Below are 21,164 nucleotides of genomic sequence, written 5' to 3' on the forward strand. Positions count from 1 at the left end.
GATGAAAAAAACAGACTCACATGCTGGCAGAAAATGTTTCCTCTGACAGCAGCTGAGAAACCAAACCTGTGAAACTGTTTAGTGTTATTCAGCCTGATGAAATGCTGCTCAGCACACTGAAACACCACAGCCTCACCTTCTCTGTGCCATTTTTACATTTGATTTGCTTCAACAAAACACGAGACCTCAACATTTGGTACATTGTTAACTGGAAATCTATATGAATGACACCCTGACAGCGCCCTCTGGTGGAGGCTGATATTATGAGAGCATTCCCTGCAGGTAACAGTTGATCACGTGACTGTGATCCACGAAAGTGAAACTAAATTTCGACACTTTAAACTGAGCTGAGACGCCATCACAGGGCGTCAGATCTCTGCTGAAAAACACACATTTGGAGGATTTTAATCAGACGGTTCAACAAACAGCAGTTTGGTGAGTTACAGATACTCAAAGATCAAATGGCTGAGAAACTTCTTGAAAGTTACCTGAGCTGCCACGTGTGCTCAGAGACTTTCAGAGATCCTGTGTCTCTGAGCTGCAGCCACAGCTTCTGTTCAAGCTGCCTGCAGAAATTCTGGGAACAAGCTAAAAACAAAAACTGTCCCATTTGTAAAAGAAGATCCTCTAAAGATGATCCAGATGTGAACTTTGGTCTGAAAGAACTTGCTGATTCATTTGCTGGCAGACAGAAAGCTGGATCATCTGAGACAGAAAAGGGAGAGAAGACATTAATGTCAGTGTGCAGTAAACACCAAGAAGAGCCTAAACTGTTCTGTGTGGATGAAGATAGAGCTGTGTGCACCGTCTGTGATTTCCTCACCAACATGGTCACAAAGTGGTTCCTGTAGAAGAAGCAGTCAGTGACCTGAAGGAGCAGCTGAAATCTGCCTTAAAGTCTCTGCAGGACAAGAGGAACAAATACAAACAAGTGGAGGAAACCTACAATGAAGTGATTCAACACTCCAAGAAGCAGCTGTTGTCCACAGAGAGGCAGATCAGAGCAGAGTTCAACAAGCTCCACCAGTTCCTGAGAGAGGAAGAGGAGTCCAGACTGGCAGCTCTGAGGGAGGAAGAGGAGCAGAAGGGGAGGACTATGAGCAGAGAGATGAAGATGATTGAGGAGCAGATCTCCTCTCTGTCAGACAGCATCTCTGCTGTTGAAGAAGAGCTGCAGAAACACAGCGTGCCATTCCTCAGCAGTTATAAAGCCACTCAGAGCAGAGCCAGAGCCCAGAGCTCACTGTCAGATCCACAGCTGCTCTCAGGAGCACTGATAGATGTGGCCAAACACCTGGGAAACCTGTCCTTCAGAGTGTGGGAGAAGATCAAGGAGAAGCTCCACTTCAGTCCTGTCATTCTGGACCCAAACACTGCAAACCGCTGTCTCTGTCTGTCTGATGATCTGACCAGTGTGAGACATGGAGACACAAAGCAGCAGCTTCCTGACAATCCAGAGAGAAACACTAATTATGCCAATGTTTTTGGCTCTGAGGGCTTCAGCTCAGGGAAACACAGCTGGGAGGTGGAGGTGGGAGACCATCCTGTCTGGAATGTGGGTTTAGTTAAAGAGTCAGTCGACAGGAAGGGAGAGCGTTATATAACACCAAAATATGGAATCTGGTGTTTATGGCATCGCAGTGGAAAATACACTAATTGTGATGGTCAGACTGTGACAGTGAAGAAGAGTCTCCAGAGGATCAGAGTCCAGCTGGACTATGACAGGGGGGAGGTGTCCTTCTACAACCCTGAAGACATGACTCACATCTACACTCACAGACACACTTTCACTGAGAAACTCTTCCCATATTTCAGTGTTGGAAAATCAGGAGACGCCAAAACCTGTGATATCAAAATGTGTCAGATTTCACAGTAAAGTGATTCTTTTTTAACGTCTGTGTGGTGATTTTTTTATGTGTGTTGTTTTTTTCTTTAGGCTTAAAGAATCAGATTTTAGCACCAATGACATGATGGGACACATCTTTCTGTTTTATATAATGTTCAGGATATTCCCAAAGCACACAATGAGACTTTTTGGATCACATGTAGATTTTCTTTATTTTTCAGCTGCCAAACAAAACTGTTTTCATTTGTTACTTCTGATGTTTTCACTTGAAAGCATTGAAGTCATTTTTATTGATCTTTTTGAAGCAGATTATTGATGCTGATATAATCATTGAGCTGCTGTTTGTGTCCCATGTGTGTCAGTACAGATTACTGTTCACTGTCTGACACAGAATTACATTTATTCAGTGATATTCAGGAAATGTCTTCAATTGTGTTTGTCATTGTTCCAAATTGATCTTTGTCCTGAATGTTGAGTCTAAATCACAGTGACTAAAACTAGAGAGAAAACTGCAGATTCTTGATTCCAGCTGCAACTAAAGACTATTTAACAAAATCATCTGTTGATGTTTTAGTCAATGAAACAGCAGAAAATGAGTGATAAAGACACCAAAGGCTCACATATGAGTCCATGTTCTGTATGTCTATGAACACAAACACTGATTTGATCCTTCTTGAACATTGATGCTGTTAAAGTTGCTGTTGTTCCAGTGTGTTTATGTCAGCTTCAGCTCACAAAGATTTATTGTCTCTATCAGACGTTTTGTTCATGCTTTCTTTTCCTGTTCTTATCCGGGGTTACAGCAAACATTTGCTCTGTCATTGATTATTATTTGCTCCACAGCAGCAGCAGAGCTGCTTTGTTGTAAAGGCTCATAGAAATTATTGATCCAACTGTCTGAATTCAATCTGGCCTTTGATTTTGTTGTGTTGCGTTCATGGAAACTCACAGCAGTTACACAAAAACCAAAGGACCTGTTTCCATATCACAATATTTGAGCCACTGAGGTTATTAGTTTTCTTAAGGAAGGTTTTGCTTTGTTTGTTTTTGCCTTTTAAATGTTTACAACAGATGATAAACTTTTTTCTTCCCTGCTAATCTCCATCCACACTCCAGTCCAGTAGGTGGCAGTAATGCACCTGTAAGTTGGCTCCATTAAAATCCTTCCAATCCAATCAAATTGTATCTGTCTCATTCATGATCATATAAGGTTCAACTAGCAGTGAAATGTTTTAATGACTGCCCTTACACACCAGCACGATGAAAGATATGCTCAGATTATACACTAAGATCAAATGAAAATAAAATACTTCAAATATAATATAAAAATGTACCAAAATATATACACTAAATATCTATTATATATATACACCCAGACAGGGTGTGTTGTGGGAGGGGGTGTAGGGTTCATTCTTCAGTGCAAATCAGTGGCAGAGCCACAGGTCTGTGTAGGTTCATCCAGGTCATAGATTCTCTGGAGGTTGAAAAAAGGCAGCTGGACTTCTTTTAGTTTCTTGAAGACGTTTCACGTCTCATCTGAAACACTTCTTCAGTTCTCAGACAAAAGGTGGAGAGACCCGGGTATTTAAACCCCAGTGGGCGTCGTCCCCTCACTCAAAGAAATCATTCTTTTGATTCACTTAATAATTTGACCTCAACAATTTCCACAAACCTCAGTTTATGTTATATGTAACTGACTTAAAATAACATGTGTGTAATCAACTTGAATATTCTCAGTAATTCCAACTATATCCAGTTAACCTGGATTTAATTAAGAGTTCAACATTCAGCAAACTAAACATGCTGACATAAAGTCAACAAAATACAGTTTCTTCTGCTTTATGTAACTGTGTTCATTAAACACCAACATAGAGATATTTCCTTACTTAACTGGCTCAGCTATATTCAGTCACAAACTGAACTATATTTGTCCACTTTAACTGACACATAACCAGAGTCATCCTCAGGACCTTCATGCTGACTCACACGTTTGTGAGAATGATGCTAAAAGTAAACTGCAGCACATTAATGTAGCTGATCTGACATCAACACCCACGAATCATCTCAGAGCACTTTGCATTTATTTCACTGACTTAATGTTGCTGAGCAGCTGTTTCCAGCTGCTGTAAGCAGAGGAGGAAGAGACCTGAGGAGAGAGGAGTCCAGCCAGCATCACTGTGCTGAGGAGACATCTTTACTCTGAGCCTCATTTTAAAGGGATGCCGACTAAAAGAGGAGGGGCACATCTGTCTCATCTGTCTGTTGTGTTGTTGCAGTGCACTGCTGTGTGTTCTGATCTCTGACAGATGAGCAGGACTCGTGACAGCTTGTGTATTTGCTTCTGACTAAACTTACTAATTGGCACAAAGTGACAGCAAGGATGTACAGATATCCTGTTTTTTCACACTCACAAAGGCTGAAGAGCACAAAGTTTCATCACACAGTGGATGATCTTAAACATAGGTGTCAAACTCTGGCTCCCGGGCCAAATTTGGCCCGCAGTGTAATTATATTTGGCCCATGAAGCCATACCAAATGACAATTGGAGCTGGCCCGTCAGTATTATAGCCTACAGCGCATGTACTGCTAATACTACAAATCCCAGAATGCTCTGCTGGTGTTTTGGCTCAAAAATCACAACAGGACCCATGAACGCCCTCTCCTCTGTTGACAGTAGTCATAGCAACCTCATGCTAATATTGGCACCGTGCTCCCCTCCGAGAAATGGCGAAAAGAAAGGCAGAAAACAGGAGCTTTCTAGGCAAGTGGGAGGCAGAATATCTGTTTACATATGTAAAGGACAGGCCTGTTTGTCTTGTATGTGGAGCCAATGTGGCTATAACCAAGGAGTACAACATTAGACGACACTATGAAACGAAACACCAAGACAAGCACAAGGACATGGACATGACTCAAAGGCGCCAGAAAGTAGAAGAGATGAAAAGATGTTTGGTTTCACAGCAGACTATGTTCAAAAAGCCATATCACAAAGTGAGGCAGCTGTAAAGGCTCGTTTATTGTGGCAGCAGAGATCGCAAAATCAGCCCGGCCCTTCAATGAGGGAGAGTTTGTGAAAAAGTGTATGATGAAAATTTGTGACCTTGTGTGCCCAGAGAAAAAGCAATCATTTTCAAATGTGAGCCTGAGCAGAAACACAGTAGCTGATCGCACATGTGAACTCGCCACCAATCTATATGACCAGGTGATGGAGAAGGGAAAAGATTTCGTTGCATTCTCCCTCACTGTGGATGACAGCAGCGACTGATACTGCCCAGCTGTCAGTCTTCATCTGTGGAGTGGACTCACATCTGTGTGTTACGGAGGAACTTTTAGGATTAAAATCGATGCATGGCACAACCACAGGGAACAAAATCTTTGAAGAGGTTTCCAAATGTGTAACTGAAATGAAGCTGCCATGGAACAAACTCGTGGGACTAACGACACATGGTGCGCCCGCGATGTGTGGTCAAAAGAGTGGACTGGTGGGCAGGGTACGGGAGAAAATGTGGGAGGAGACCTGTGCAGGTGAGCTTACTGTTTATCACTGCATCGTACATCAAGATCACTGTGTGGCAAAGATGGAACATGTTATGACCACAGTAACACGAGCGATTAACTTTATAAGAGCCAAAGGTTTGAATCACCACCAGATCAAATATTTCCTTGAGGAGTGTGGTTCGGAATACGCAGACGTGCCGTATCACACACAGGTGAGATGGTTAAGTTGTGGAAAAGTAGTGAACAGATGTTTCGAGCTACGTGAGGAAATATGTCAGTTTCTGGAAAGCAAAGGGAAAGATGCAGCTGAGCTCCGGGACCAAAAGTTTCTGTGTGAACTGGCCTTTATGTGTGACATCACGAGCCATCTCGATGCGCTGAACCTGCAGCTTCAGGGACGGGGGCGTATCATCACAGATATGTACGCTACAGTGAGGGCTTTCAAAACTAAATTGTGCCTGTGGAAGAATCAGATGCTACAAGGAGACCTGGGCCATTTTCCCTGCTGCCAAACAATGAACAGGCAGATCTCTACTGCTGTGTTCCCATGTGCACAGTTTGCTCAAAAGCTCTGTGTACTCAGTGCTGAGTTTACCCGGCGATTTGCTGACTTTGATGTGCAGAAAAGTCGGTTTGAACTGCTCAGTAATCCGTTTGCAGTTGATGTGGAAAAACGCACCCAACTAACCTCCAAATGGAGCTGACTGAACTCCAGTGTAGTGACATGCTCATGTCAAAGTATGATACTGTGGGTGCTGCACAGTTTCTACATTTCATCCCTGACACAATGCCTCAGCTCCGCACCCACACTGCTCAGATGCTCTCCATGTTCGGCAGCACTTATCTATGTGAGCAACTGTTCTCCTTGATGAACCAAATCATCTCACAGGAGACGTCTGACTGATGAACATCTTTGCTCGGTCCTGAGGATTTCCTGTGCTCAGAGCCCGAGCCCAGACATTGAGGAACTCGCATCCAAGAAGAGATGCCGGGTATCTGACTTGGACACATCAGAGTAGATCAGTGTGTAGCAAACTGAGCTATAATAATCATTTTCTTTATGCCCTTTTCTTGCTACTCCATGACATGGGCTTGAATGGTTTCACGTTCACTGAAGGATATTATTATTAGTTAATTACTTTATTATTGTTATTTTATTTTTACATTTGTTATTAGAATGTGGAAAAAGGTTACTGTTGAAATTTAATTCAGAAGGCAGCAAATGAAAAGAGGCATACGATTCTTATTTAATTTTTATTTATCTATTTGAATTTTGATTTTGAATGTGTGCAAAATTAAGTTATATATTATATAGTGTTACGCTTTGCTTGTTCCATATTAAGTTTTAAGCAAAAATAGTTAAAGTCCATATGAAAAGGTTCATTATTATACCTGCAGGAAGATTTCTCTGAATAAATATCAATGTTGGCCCACTGTGTATTTGAGTTTGACACCCCTGATCTTAAATGACTAAAACTGATGAAAACAAACAGCTCACAGAGTCCTCATGATTTTTGTTACACCTTTTCTATACAGCACAGGTAAAAGCACTCACAGAAACACACACCTGTGCGTCCTCTATCACACCTCCTCCAGCAGGCCTCCTCTGTCCTCACCATGATTTTAGGAAATGAGACATCCTGTAAGACGGCAAACTGGAATCATTTTGTGGTCTCAAAGCTCCAAAAACACAACCTGTGACATCATGTAAAAACAACCTGCTGAGAATCGACGTGTTTTTCCAGGATTCCCAAAAGTTCTTGGTTACCTGAGGCTGATGATTTAGTTGGTGCTGCTGCAGCTGCACTCAGCAGGAGGATCACAGCATGTAGGTGAGTCTGCAGGTAAATCTTTACACTGTTAAACATTCATAAAGCACTGGTGTCATAAAGTCCCTGAACTCAACAAGTGAAGGACCAACAACAGAACTTACAGATGAGAACTTGTCATCAGAGGTCAACATGCTTCTTTTTTCATTTCAAACAGCTCCAAATAAGACGTGTCGCCGGCTCAAAGGCCGCTCACAAACTATATTCATGCAGACCAAAGTTGTGCTCTTCAGTGCGTATCTATCCTCCGAGGCTGAAGTCATTGTGTTGCAGTTACTGACATACTGAAAGTGTCTCCCTGCCTCTCAGTTCTTCATGAATGCACAAACCAGCACAGAGTTCCTGATGGTCCAGCTCAGACGTCCTCAGAGCCCCAAGACTCAAATATGCTGTTCACAGAATTCAGTAACACCTTTAAGGCCTTTCTGAAAACTGTGACACAGATCTAAATATTTAAAGTGGCTCAGCTTTAGTGACTTACATTCATAAACAACATGGAAAGTTATGAGAAGGGAACGTCTTCCATGTCATTCCCATGTTTGTGCTCAGTATCTGTGGTAGGACTCTCCAGGGAAGGAGAAAAACTCAGTGTTGAACCAACTGTGTTGGTTAGACTGTAAAAATGTGCTTTTCACTCTGTCACATGTTCAATTTGAGACGTCCAAAAAGAAGGAGAGGAAGTTCTGTGAATGACTCAAACAGTATACGCTGTTATATCAGGGCAACAAGTGGAGCCAAATGAAGCAAAGGGACGGCTTTAAATGAGTTTGTGTTTCAAAGTAAATCTCTGGAGGTGAATGAGGGGCAGCAGGTGGACTGAGGAGCAGCAGAGTGCAGGCTGAGCAGGTGAAACAGCAGGGAGTGGGTGAGCACGGGGAATGGAGGCTGCAAGGTGGTGGATGAGTTCAAGCAGGGAGGTGTTTAGTGGTGCAGCATGATGAATGTGTGAGCGCAGGTGTGACAATGAAACCTTTCTATGAAAAACTTCCTTTAAACTGTACCTGCAAGTACAAATGCAGCTGTACAAGTGTGCAGCATGTGTGTAGTGTAGTAACACAACTCAGTGTTGCTTTGTTTAACTCAGCCACATCAGATGGAAGCTCCTGATTAAATATATAGAAATCAGAGCAGTAAACAGACACAACAGACAGTAAAACATCATAAATGTGCTTCTTTATTTGTCAGGTGTGATGATGATATCTGCATGGATTTGGAGTCTCATTAAAGAAGCTTTTTAAATACTTGTGTAAAATAAATCAATTACACATTAGGACCAAAAATCCTGCCAGAGAACAAATGAGACAAAAACACACAAAGTCCAGGAGAGACACACAAAAGAAGTGCAGACAAAGTTGAGAGAATCAGGTCAGAACATTGTCTGCCATGTAGCACAAAACAGCAAATACTCTGCTTCAGACGCAGTACTGGAAATACTCCATCTGGTTGGAGCAAAGATGCTGCCAGGATGCAGCGGCAGGAGGAAGGACGCATGACGCCCACTCAGCAGCAGCAAACTCAGAGGACAGTTAGAGCATTAGTTTCAGTCTGAGAGCTTAAAGATGCTCAATGTTCACAAATGACTGCATCCTACACAGTTCAGAGCTGCAGCACATCAGTGAAAATGGCTCAAGTTAATGACATGAAACAGTGTGACAGAAACACAAGGGGGGGGGGGGGGGGGGGCAGAGAAGGAGACATGTTCATCATGGGAAGCCCCCCCCAGCAGCCTGAGCCTATAGCAGCATGACTGAGGGAGGCTTCAGGGTCAGCTGATTAAGCCCCAACTATGAGCTTCATCACAAAGAAAGTCTGAAGTGTGATCTTAAAGCAGAGACGTGTCTGTCTCCTGAGGTGGAGCTGATTCCACAGAAGAGGAGCAGCTGAAGGCTCCGCCTCCCATTCTGCTTCTAGAAACTCCAGGAAGCACAAGCCTGCAGTCTGAGAGCCAAGAGCTCTGATGGCAAATGATCACGAGCTCTTTAAGATGATGCTGGCTCATCATTTGTATGTGAGCAGATGGATCTGAAGTGAGCCAGAGCCCAGAGCTCACTGTCAGATCCACAGCTGCTCTCAGGAGAACTCTTCTGATAGAAACAGCTGTGTGAGGTCCTGAGCTCTGAGACTCAGGTGGATTGATCCAGATCAGGGCTGCTTATTACAAACTATTCCACATCATACATCTGAAGTCTGTATGCAGCAGCACACAGTAAGACTCACATGTTAATCTAACACACTAACATAGGCCCATTAATAGCTGCATTTGAACACACATTTGACTTTGGTTTGTTACACACACAGTAGAGAGAAGTGTGTGTGTGTGTGTGTGCGCACTGCTGAGAAAACCACGGCTCAGCTCAGTTCATTTCTGCTCTGCTTCATCAAAATCCCAGAATTACTGCAGAGCACAAATCAGGCTGGGCTCTGAGCACTCAGCCTGAGGACTGAGTGAAGGATTTAAGGACACACAGCTAGGAGCCATCCACCCAATATGCCAGTGATTCCTTCTGACCTCATCTCTCCCTCTCAGTCCAAATACATCAACACTCCTAGAAGCAACTATCAGCCACAACAGGCAGAAGACCTGCTTTTTTCAGCATTAGTGCAATTTGCAGTAAATGACATGCCACAAACTTTGATCAATCACCTTTGTGTGATTCACTGAAATATTCTCCTCAAAGGGAAACTACTGCAAACACATGTGCCATAAGGACAGCTGCAAAATCCCTCTGTGCACAACTTTCAGTCCCAAAGCTGACACCTCGCCTCTTTCATCAATCCAGTGGCTTTATTGGTGTTAAAAGAAGGCTTTGCTCTGCTGCAGACTCTGAGGAAATCTGGCCCTATATGTTCATTTTTAAAGCTCTTTCTTCTGCTTTATAGTGTTTCCATTGATTTATATATATATAAATCAATATATAAATCACATATATATATGTGATATATATATATATATATATATATATATATATATCACATGTCCGACCAGAGAGGTGCAGCCACTAGACCACTGCTACAGCACGATAAGCGGGGCTTATCACGCAGTGCCCCGCGCTGCACTCGGCCTCTCTGACCACGACATGATCCACCTGATCCCCGCGTACAGACAGAGGCTAAAGCTCTCAAAACCTGTGGTGAGGACAACAAAGCAGTGGACCCGTGAGGCTGTGGAGGAGCTCCGCACATGCTTCGAAACTACAGACTGGGACTCAATGAGGGCTGCCTGTGACAGTCTGGATGACTACACGGACACTGTAACCTCGTATATCCACTTCTGCGAGGACAGCATTGTGCCATCACGCACCAGGGTGTGTTATAACAGTGACAAACCCTGGTTTACTCCCAAACTGAAGCAGCTGTGGATAGAGAAGAGGGAGGCTTTTAAAAGTGGGGACAAAGACTGCTACAAAGAGGCCAAGTACAGGTTTAGCAAGGAAGTGGCCACTGCTAGTGTAACAGTTAATATTGTATTGGATTCCACTTGTCATTATTTTTCATTTTGGGTTTATGCATAGCGGGTGAAACGGCGCCAGCTCTTGGTGGTTAGCCGCGATAAGGGTAGTGGACACAGGAACCTCGTTGCCAGTGTATGGGAGAAGAGCACGAGGTGCTGTACCCGATGATGAGCCCATGATTCTGACCAGTACATGTTCCGTTTCATGCAGGCAGATAAAGTCAGCATTCATCTCATCCTGTCTCCTGATTGTCATTGAACACAACGCAGACACAAACTATACGACGAATGGAAACACAGAACTGGGTTATGATTATTTGGACCGAGCTGAATTAATACACGGCCAAGTTCAGCACGGTTACACTGGTGCCGTGACCCGTTCTTCAGCTGCGTCGGCGCGGGCTGAGTCTACTTCCCGGCGCGCTCGCATCGGAGTACCGGGGCTGCGTCTACTTCCTGGAGCCGCTCGCTTCGGAAGTGCCTCAGATTCGGGACAGCTGTGTGGACTCTTTACCGCTTTGGCGGTGTGGCGGTAATTTGTTTAGTAAATGCAAAGCTATTTTTAACCCTTTGTACCGTTGTTTGGAGCTGTTTGTGGTTTTATGAGTGGCAGCACTGTCGCCATTGACCGCAAATTTTTTTTTGCTCTCTCTACCTCAGTGAAGGAGGGGCGTTTTGAGACGCAACTATTTTGAGTGTATTTATTTTGTGGATGATTTCTGTTGCCCTGTTCTACTTTGTTGACCTGATGGGGATGCTTTTGTTCCCCTGTATTTGAGTTGTATGTGCTTTATTTTTTTGTTATTTTTGACTGTTTTTTTGCTGTTGTTGGTAAAGTGTTGAGTATGGCAGGCAATTTTTTTGGTAGGGGGAGAGGGTTTACCCCTATGCCTGCAGCTGCTAGAGGGAGAGGTGTGCTTTTGTACACTCCAGATTCATCCTCACCAATACCAAGTTATGCAGATTTGGGTGGAAATGTTAATGACACTTTTGATGCACCACAAAGTGATGTTAATGATAAACGTTTGGGTGATATAGCTTCACAGATTGGAATTTCTATTGGTGAAAGTATTGCATCTTGCATTGAAACCCGCCTTAATAATACACTGTGTTCAGGAGTAGTTGGGGGTACAGCTAATGAGTCTGCAATGTTAAATGTCATTGTTCGCCCTGATGTTAAAGAACCTGTGAGTTTTACAGGGGATCATGACTCATGTTCAGTCCAAGAGTGGGAAGTCATGATGTTATCCTATTTGAAAAAGAAGGGCATCCCTGTGGCTGAACAAGCTGATGAAGTAGTATCTAAGCTTGTGGGGAGGGCACATGAAGTGGTTAAAGTGGGCATACGCAGTAAGCCAGTTTTGAATCTGCGTGAAGGACCTGAGCCCATTTTTGAGTTACTGAAGCAACACTTTAGTGATACTATGTCCTCCAGCTTGCCCTTAGCTGATTTTTATGCTACTGTGCCCCATCCTGACGAGCACCCCTTCGACTATTGGCTGAGACTTAATAAAGCTCTGGATGTGACAGAGGACTCTCTAAAGAGACAAAATAGGGCTTTTGACTATCTGTCACATGACTTAGCTGCCATGTTCATCCAGAACTGTCCTGATCCTGAACTGTCGCTCATATTCAAGTGTAGACAGCTGAAAGAATGGACAGTTGCAGAAATTCACGAGAAGCTCGTTGAACACTGCAGAGCTCGCAAGCGACTATCCAAACACAGTGTGACCAATGTTTTGCCTTCTCAGCAACAGGAGGTCACCACTTCTATGCAACGTGCGACACTCACAAGTGCGATTGTGCCTGCGGCTGCTGTTGTGTCGCCACCTGCTGGACAGGCAGCCGAGAGCTCCCCGGACCGCCTGGACCAGGTCATCACTCTGCTCGAACGTGTTCTGGAGCAGCAGCCACAACAGTACAAGTTTCAAAGTAAGTTCAATGTGCGCACACAGAGAGACCAACCAATGAAAGTAAAGCCCGTAGTACCGTGTGCGGTATGCAGCGATGATGGACACACTACTCAGTACCACTGCAGGTCAAAACCGTCTGTGCTTTAACTGTTTTGCGCCTGACCATGTGCGAGTGGAGTGTCCGGGGGCCGTGGTGAGGAAAGCTAGAGGCGCTAAGCAGGGGGCGCAACCACAGGAAAACTGAGTGGCCTGCATGTGGTGGGGGCAAGTGTTGGGCCTAAAAGTGATCCCCCTGTCGCAAATGTTGATGATGACATGGAGTCTGTATGCCAAAGTGTGTGCGAAGTGAGAGAGATGGGATACACACCTATAGTTCAAAACATTCAGAGACTCAAACAACATGACAAACTGTTTTATGAAGATGTGACACTGGGAGGAGAGGTTACGGTCAGAGCTTTGTTAGATAGCGGTTGTGCACCTTTTTGTGTGATTGTACCTGTGGTTTTATTGTATTGGTCATTTTTTTGTTGTTTTGTTTGTTGCAATGGGACAAGTGGAATTCAGCAGAGGGGAGTGTAACAGTTAATATTGTATTGGATTCCACTTGTCATTATTTTCATTTTGGGTTTATGCATAGCGGGTGAAACGGCGCCATCTCTTGGTGGTTAGCCGCGATAAGGGTAGTGGACACAGGAACCTCGTTGCCAGTGTATGGGAGAAGAGCACGAGGTGCTGTACCCGATGATGAGCCCATGATTCTGACCAGTACATGTTCCGTTTCATGCAGGCAGATAAAGTCAGCATTCATCTCATCCTGTCTCCTGATTGTCATTGAACACAACGCAGACACAAACTATACGACGAATGGAAACACAGAACTGGGTTATGATTATTTGGACCGAGCTGAATTAATACACGGCCAAGTTCAGCACGGTTACACTAGATCACATCACTCTGAGAATATACAGCAGCAGATCTCAGAGAACGACGCGGCCTCTGTATGGAAAAGTTTTAGGCAGATTACCAACTACAAGCCTAAAACCCCCCACTCCACAGACGACCTACAAACTGCAAATAGACTGAACCAAGGACTCCCACCCCAGAGTCCCCCTCCTCCCCCACCCCCACAGTCTTTTGTATTCAGGAGGACCAGGTGCTAAAGCAGTTCAGGAGTGTCAAAGCTCGCAAAGCTCCAGGTCCAGATGGTGTCTCACCTGCCACACTGAGACACTGTGCTAACGAGCTTGCCCCATTGTTCACGAACATCTTCAACTCCTCACTGGAGGCTTGCCACGTGCCTGTCTGCTTTAAAACCGCTACCATTGTTCCTGTCCCCAAGAAGCCAAGGATCACTGGACTAAATGACTACAGACCTGTGGCACTGACTTCTGTGGTCATGAAGTCATTTGAGCGTCTGGTGCTGTCCCACCTCAAGTCCCTCACAGCCCCCCTTCTGGACCCCCTGCAGTTTGCCTACAGAGCCAACAGGTCTGTGGACGACGCCATCAACCTGACTCTGCACTTCATCCTACAGCATCTGGACTCCCAGGGAACCTACGCCAGGATCCTGTTTGTGGACTTCAGCTCTGCCTTCAACCCCATCATCCCTGATCTCCTCCAAGACAAGCTGTCCCAGATGAACGTGCCAGATCCCATCTGCAGGTGGATCATTGACTTCCTGACGAACAGGAAGCAGCACGTGAGGCTGGGGAAGAATGTCTCGGACTCCCGGACCATCAGCACTGGCACTCCTCAGGGCTGTGTCCTCTCTCCTCTGCTCTTCTCCCTGTATACCAACTGCTGCACCTCTGACCACCAGTCTGTCAAGCTTATTAAGTTTGCAGACGACATGACTCTCATCGGACTCATCTCAGACGGGGACGAGTCGGCCTACAGGATGGAGGTCAAACGTCTGGCGTCCTGGTGCAGCCACAATAACCTGGTACTGAACGCCCAGAAGACAGTGGAGATTATAGTGGACTTTAGGAAGCACACAGCCCCTCTACCCTCCATCATCCTGACTGACACCCCCATCACCACAGTGGACTCTTTTCGCTTCCTGGGAACTACCATCACCCAGGACCTCAAGTGGGAGCCCACCATCACCTCTGTCATCAAAAAGGCCCAGCAGAGGATGTACTTCCTGCGGCAGTTGAAGAAATTCAACTTGCCAGCAAGGACCATGGTGCAGTTCTATACTGCCATCATTGAGTCCATCCTTACCTCCTCCATCACTGTGTGGTACGCTGGAGCCACCACTAGGGACAAACAGAGACTACAGTGCGTTGTGCACTCTGCTGAGAAGGTGATTGGCTGTAACCTCCCATCTCTCCAGGACCTGTACACCTCCAGGACACTGGGGCGTGCAGGTCGGATCACAGCCGACCACTCTCACCCTGGGCCCAGACTTTTTGACCCTCTCCCCTCAGGCAGGAGGCTACGGTCCATACGGACCAGAACCGCCCGCCATAAGAACAGTTTCTTCCCCTCTGCTGTTGGACTCATGAACAATTACCCTAAGACTGTTACCACCACCCTCCACAAACGCTGATGACCCTATGTCTATGCACCTGTCTGATTGCACTGATGTACATATTAGTGGAATATAGTTTACATTCTTTTATCTTTTAATTAGTCTCTGCACTGTATATTTTGTAATTTTGTAATATTGTGTTATAGTTATAGCTCTAATATCTCTGTATATTTGCAATTTGTATACTTGTATATTGTCTTATAGTTTTTATACTTATTTGTTTTTTCTGTAAGCACGAAGTACCGCAGCAATTTCCTAATGCTGTGAACCTGTTCACCCATATGGCAATAAAAACCTTCTGATTCTGATTCTGATTCTGATTCTGATTTCTATAGGACCACAAGTCTTTGTGCAGCCACAGCTATCGCCATCTGCTGGCCTTCAGAGAGAATGCAGCTTTTTCTACACTTCCACACTGGCTTCATTTTTCCCACCCGGAAGCTGCGTCCATGTTTTATCCTGTGATTATACTGTGATTATTGATCTCTGCTGCAAACCAATAACCCACATTAAATAATGGAACTGTTCACCACATGCAGTCATTTATACTACTGAATAAATGAGAGTACATGAGAACGTCAGTGCTTCTTCCAATGCTCCATGCAGCAGCTGTTAAAGGTGCAGGAGCTGGATAATAAAAGATGATGAGCAAAGGTCAAAGATCCATGAGCGTGTTTGATCATGTGACTTATGTTTGATCAGATCATGTTTGATCAACTAAAACCATTTTAATGACTTTTCCAACTCAGGGTCACAAGAAGACTCTTTGAGGGGTCACAGGGTGGGAGGTCAGGTACACCGTGGACAGGTCATCAGTGTGTCACAGGGCTAACACACACACACAGAGACAGAGAAGCACACACTCTCACATCTACACCTGCTCTAATCTAGAATCCATGAAGACCAATCATGTCCAAAATCAAAGTGGCTTCCACTGAACATTCAAATGCAGGACCAACATATAACTATGTGTCATATCAGATTATTCTGCTTTCTCTGTCTCTGCTCCGCTTTCTCCATATTTCTCACACTGCTCAGCTCATCACATTTCAGTGCAGCACAAACCTGATAGTTGGAGTCCAAAGGTAATCTCATGCAGGTGTGAGGCCACAGCCCAGGTAATAAAAGCAGGCAGAAGTGTGTTTTCTGATTATTGATGAACCAGGACGTCATTACAAAGGCTCAGATCTCTGAAAGAACGGAGCTTTCTTGGAAAAGGAAATCATGGCTGATAAACCTGCACATGTGGGAAATGTGTTCAGACTTTAAGGAATCTAAATCAGCCAATACAACCCCCTAAATATGATCTCATTATGATCAATGAAAACTATAACCATGATAAAGTGGTTACTTTCTTGATTCAATGTAACTGTTGAGCAAAGAGCAAAATATTTCCTCTCCATTCCTGTGAGACAGAATGAGAAGAAGTAAAAAAGCAATAATTTGAAGGAGCTGATTATTGAACAGAAGAAGGAGAAACATGTTCCCAGCAGGATGTTTGCTGCTGCTGTGTTCCTGCCACTCATGAGTCCAATAACTGAAGCAAAGTCTCATTTCCTGCTGGCATCCTGTTGAACTGTGAGCAAACTAGACGACTTCTACTGCAGCTACTGGTCAGTTTCCATCATCTTTGCTAAAAGCTAAAATTCTATACTATAAAATGAGGTTTTTATTCCAAAGCTGTGTCTTCTATTGAATCAGAGCCAAGAATGTGAAGGTAGCAGTGGGGCAGGGAGAGGAGACACAGGTGAACAAGTAATGAGGTCAAAGGTGCTGAGCAGGCTCAAAGGTCAGTCAGAGCTGTCCACAGACAGCAAACACAGGCATCATGTGGTTTCCTGACACAGAGACAGGACAGCCATGCTGAACCCAAAGCTGAGTACTTTGACTCTGTCATGAAGAAGAGACTACAAAGATGGCCGACCTGAGCCCTGAGTTGGACAGATGAAAATCCTGGTGATCCACTAAAAGCTAAAGAAAGCTTTTCTCCTCATTTCTGTTCACTTCATAATCTTCTGTAGTTCACTTCAATAATCAGTCATGCTGACATGTTAAAAGTAAATTGTTTCTTGGTGCAGCAGCTGAGAAACAGAACTTATAAAACTGCTTTAGAGCCGCTCAGCCTGCTGAAATGCTCCTCAGTGGAACATCAACACCACAAGCCTCATGGTTACATTTTGTTTGCTTCAACAAAACACAAGAGCTCAAAATTTGATACATTTTCTCTTTTGTTTAAACACAAACTGGAAAACATGAAGGAGAATCTCTGAATCACGCCTTGAAGAGGAGGGAAATATGATGACATCATTTCCTGCTGGTAACACTTTAACCATGACTGTGATACATGAACATGAAACTAAAGTTTGAGCCGAGACGCCGTTAGAGGACGTCAGATCACTGCTGAAACACACAACTGGAGGATCTTCTCTTTTATATTCCTCTTACTTCATATTTATATTCATATTTATTCTTCTTTCATATTGAAGGGCAACACTGCATGTAGATGTGATGACAATAAAGACTCCTTGAATCCTAATATCCCAGACTCTGCATCTATGAATAAACTCTTTCAACAATAAATAAAATGAAGCATAAAGATTCAGTTTTCATGTCCTTCATTATTTTACTTTGTTCAAATCCAACTCGGGGAAATTTAAATCTTTTCTGACGTCACTTTGAAAGAAGCTCCAAAAGTAGCGAACCTGAACGCACTCATAAAACAGCTGATCCACTCTTTCACAATAAAGTTATTTTTATCCATGCTGTCTGAAGAATTCATTGCAGTCATTTCTCATTTTGAGCTGTTGGAGAGACTGGCAGAGAGAGGTCTCTGGTTCCAATCCTGACGCTCACATTTGGGCTCATCTGTCCTCATTTTTCCCTTTTTAATGCAGAGAGAAAAGAACAGCTGTGAGGGCGTCTCTGCAGGAGCATCTCTGCATTTTCTGTCTCTGAGATTTACAACATTAATATAAAGTACAGGTAAATTTGGCTGTAACACCTGATACATCAGTCACCTTTCACCATATTTATCCATGCTTTGAGGGTCTTAATCTTAATTTATAATTAAATTTTTTTCTTCTTTTAAATAAAACAGCTCAGTCTGCCTGCTAATCTCACAACATTCATGATTTCATCATTTAAAATAACTACTGCTCATATTAACAGCATCAGACTGGTTTGCTCCTCTAACCTTCCTCCTGTTAAAGCTTCAAATATGAACATCTGAACAGCGCCCTCTGCTGGAGACAAATATTATTTCCTGCTTGTAACAGTTGATCACGTGACTGTGATCCACGAAAGTGAAACTAAATTTCGACACTTTAAACTGAGCTGAGACGCCATCACAGGGCGTCAGATCTCTGCTGAAAAACACACATTTGGAGGATTTTAATCAGACGGTTCAACAAACAGCAGTTTGGTGAGTTACAGATACTCAAAGATCAAATGGCTGAGAAACTTCTTGAAGGTTTCCTGAGCTGCCACGTGTGCTCAGAGACTTTCAGAGATCCTGTGTCTCTGAGCTGCAGCCACAGCTTCTGTTCAAGCTGCCTGCAGAAATTCTGGGAACAAGCTAAAAACAAAAACTGTCCCATTTGTAAAAGAAGATCCTCTAAAGATGAACCATTTATGAACTTTGCTCTGAAAGAACTTGCTGATTCATTTGCTGGCAGACAGAAAGCTGGATCATCTGAGACAGGAAAGGGAGAGAAGAAATTAATGTCAGTGTGCAGTAAACACCAAGAAGAGCCTAAACTGTTCTGTGTGGATGAAGATAGAGCTGTGTGCACCGTCTGTGAGTTTTCTCTCCATCAGACTCACAAAGTGGTTCCTGTAGAAGAAGCAGTCAGTGACCTGAAGGAGCAGCTGAAATCTGCCTTAAAGTCTCTGCAGGACAAGAGGAACAAATACAAACAAGTGGAGAAAACCTACAATGAAGTGATTCAACACTCCAAGAAGCAGCTGTTGTCCCCAGAGCGGCAGATCAGAGCAGAGTTCAACAAGCTCCACCAGTTCCTGAGAGAGGAAGAGGAGGCCAGACTGGCAGCTCTGAGGGAGGAAGAGGAGCAGAAGGGGAGGACTATGAGCAGAGAGATGAAGATGATTGAGGAGCAGATCTCCTCTCTGTCAGACAGCATCTCTGCTGTTGAAGAAGAGCTGCAGAAACACAGCGTGCCATTCCTCAGCAGTTATAAAGCCACTCAGAGCAGAGCCAGAGCCCAGAGCTCCCTGTCAGATCCACAGCTGCTCTCAGGAGCACTGATAGATGTGGCCAAACACCTGGGAAACCTGTCCTTCAGAGTGTGGGAGAAGATCAAGGAGAAGCTCCACTTCAGTCCTGTCATTCTGGACCCAAACACTGCAAACCGCTGGCTCTGTCTGTCTGATGATCTGACCACTGTGAGACAAGGAGACACAAAGCAGCAGCTTCCTGACAATCCAGAGAGAACACTAAGTATGTCAATGTTTTTGGTTCTGAGGGCTTCAGCTCAGGGAAACACAGCTGGGAGGTGGAGGTGGGAGACCATCCTGACTGGAATGTGGGTTTAGTTAAAGAGTCAGTCGACAGGAAGGGAGAAATTTTTGCTTCACCAGAATATGGAATCTGGTGTTTATGGCATCGCAGTGGAAAATACATTGATGTTGTTGGTCACACTGTGAGAGTGAAGAAGAGTCTCCAGAGGATCAGAGTCCAGCTGGACTATGACAGGGGGGAGGTGTCCTTCTACAACCCTGAAGACATGACTCACATCTACACTCACAGACACACTTTCACTGAGAAACTCTTCCCATATTTCAGTGTTGGAGAATCAGGAGACGCCAAAACCTGTGATATCAAAATGTGTCAGATTTCACAGTAAAGTGATTCTTTTTAACGTCTGTGTGGTGATTTTTTTATGTGTGTTGTTTTTTTCTTTAGGCTTAAAGAATCCGATTTTAGCACCAATGACATGATGGGACACATCTTTCTGTTTATATAATGTTCAGGATATTCCCAAAGCACACAATGAGACTTTTTGGATCACATGTAGATTTTCTTTATTTTTCAGCTGCCAAACAAAACTGTTTTCATTTGTTACTTTCTGATGTTTTCACTTGAAAGCATTGAAGTCATTTTTATTGATCTTTTTGAAGCAGATTATTGATGCTGATATAATCACTGAGCTGCTGTTTGTTTCCCATGTGTGTCAGTACAGATTACTGTTCACTGTCTGACACAGAATTACATTTATTCAGTGATATTCAGGAAATGTCTTCAATTGTGTTTGTCATTGTTCCAAATTGATCTTTGTCCTGAATGTTGAGTCTAAATCACAGTGAGTAAAAACTAGAGAGAAAACTGCAGATTCTTGATTCCAGCTGCAACTAAAGACTATTTAACAAAATCATCTGTTGATGTTTTAGTCAATGAAACAGCAGAAAATGAGTGATAAAGACACCAAAGGCTCACATATGAGTCCATGTGCTGTATGTCTATGAACACAAACACTGATTTGATCCTTCTTGAACATTGATGCTGTTAAAGTTGCTGTTTGTTCCAGTGTGTTTATGTCAGCTTCAGCTCACAAAGATTTATTGTCTCTATCAGACGTTTTGTTCATGCTTCTTTTCCTGTTCTTATCCGGGGGTTACAGCAAACATTTGCTCTGTCATTGATTATTATTTTGCTCCACAGCAGCAGCAGAGCTGCTTTGTTGTAAAGGCTCATAGAAATTATTGATCCAACTGTCTGAATTCAATCTGGCCTTTGATTTTGTTGTGTTGCGTTCATGGAACTCACAGCAGTTACACAAAACCAAAGGACCTGTTCCATATCACAATATTTGAGCCACTGAGGGGTTATTAGTTTTCTTTAAGGAAGGTTTTGCTTTGTTTGTTTTTGCCTTTTAAATGTTTACAAACAGATGATAAAGTTTTTTCTTCCCTGCTAATCTCCATCCACACTCCAGTCCAGTAGGTGGCAGTAATGCACCTGTAAGTTGGCTCCATTAAAATCCTTCCAATCCAATCAAATTGTATCTGTCTCATTCATGATCATATAAGGTTCAACTAGCAGTGAAATGTTTTAATGACTGCCCTTACACACCAGCAC

The 21,164-nt window shown here is 43.7% G+C and overlaps 2 pseudogenes; both read left to right on the forward strand.

The window, feature by feature from the left end:
- Window positions 1-341: 341 nt before the first annotated feature.
- Window positions 342-2,024, forward strand: LOC115775846 (nuclear factor 7, brain-like; annotated as a pseudogene).
- A 16,373-nt stretch (window positions 2,025-18,397) lies between these two features.
- On the forward strand, window positions 18,398-19,932 carry LOC115775845 (nuclear factor 7, brain-like; annotated as a pseudogene).
- Window positions 19,933-21,164: the final 1,232 nt, after the last annotated feature.

The sequence above is a fragment of the Archocentrus centrarchus genome, unplaced genomic scaffold, assembly GCF_007364275.1.
Source record: "Archocentrus centrarchus isolate MPI-CPG fArcCen1 unplaced genomic scaffold, fArcCen1 scaffold_24_ctg1_1, whole genome shotgun sequence".
NCBI lineage: Eukaryota > Metazoa > Chordata > Actinopteri > Cichliformes > Cichlidae > Archocentrus > Archocentrus centrarchus.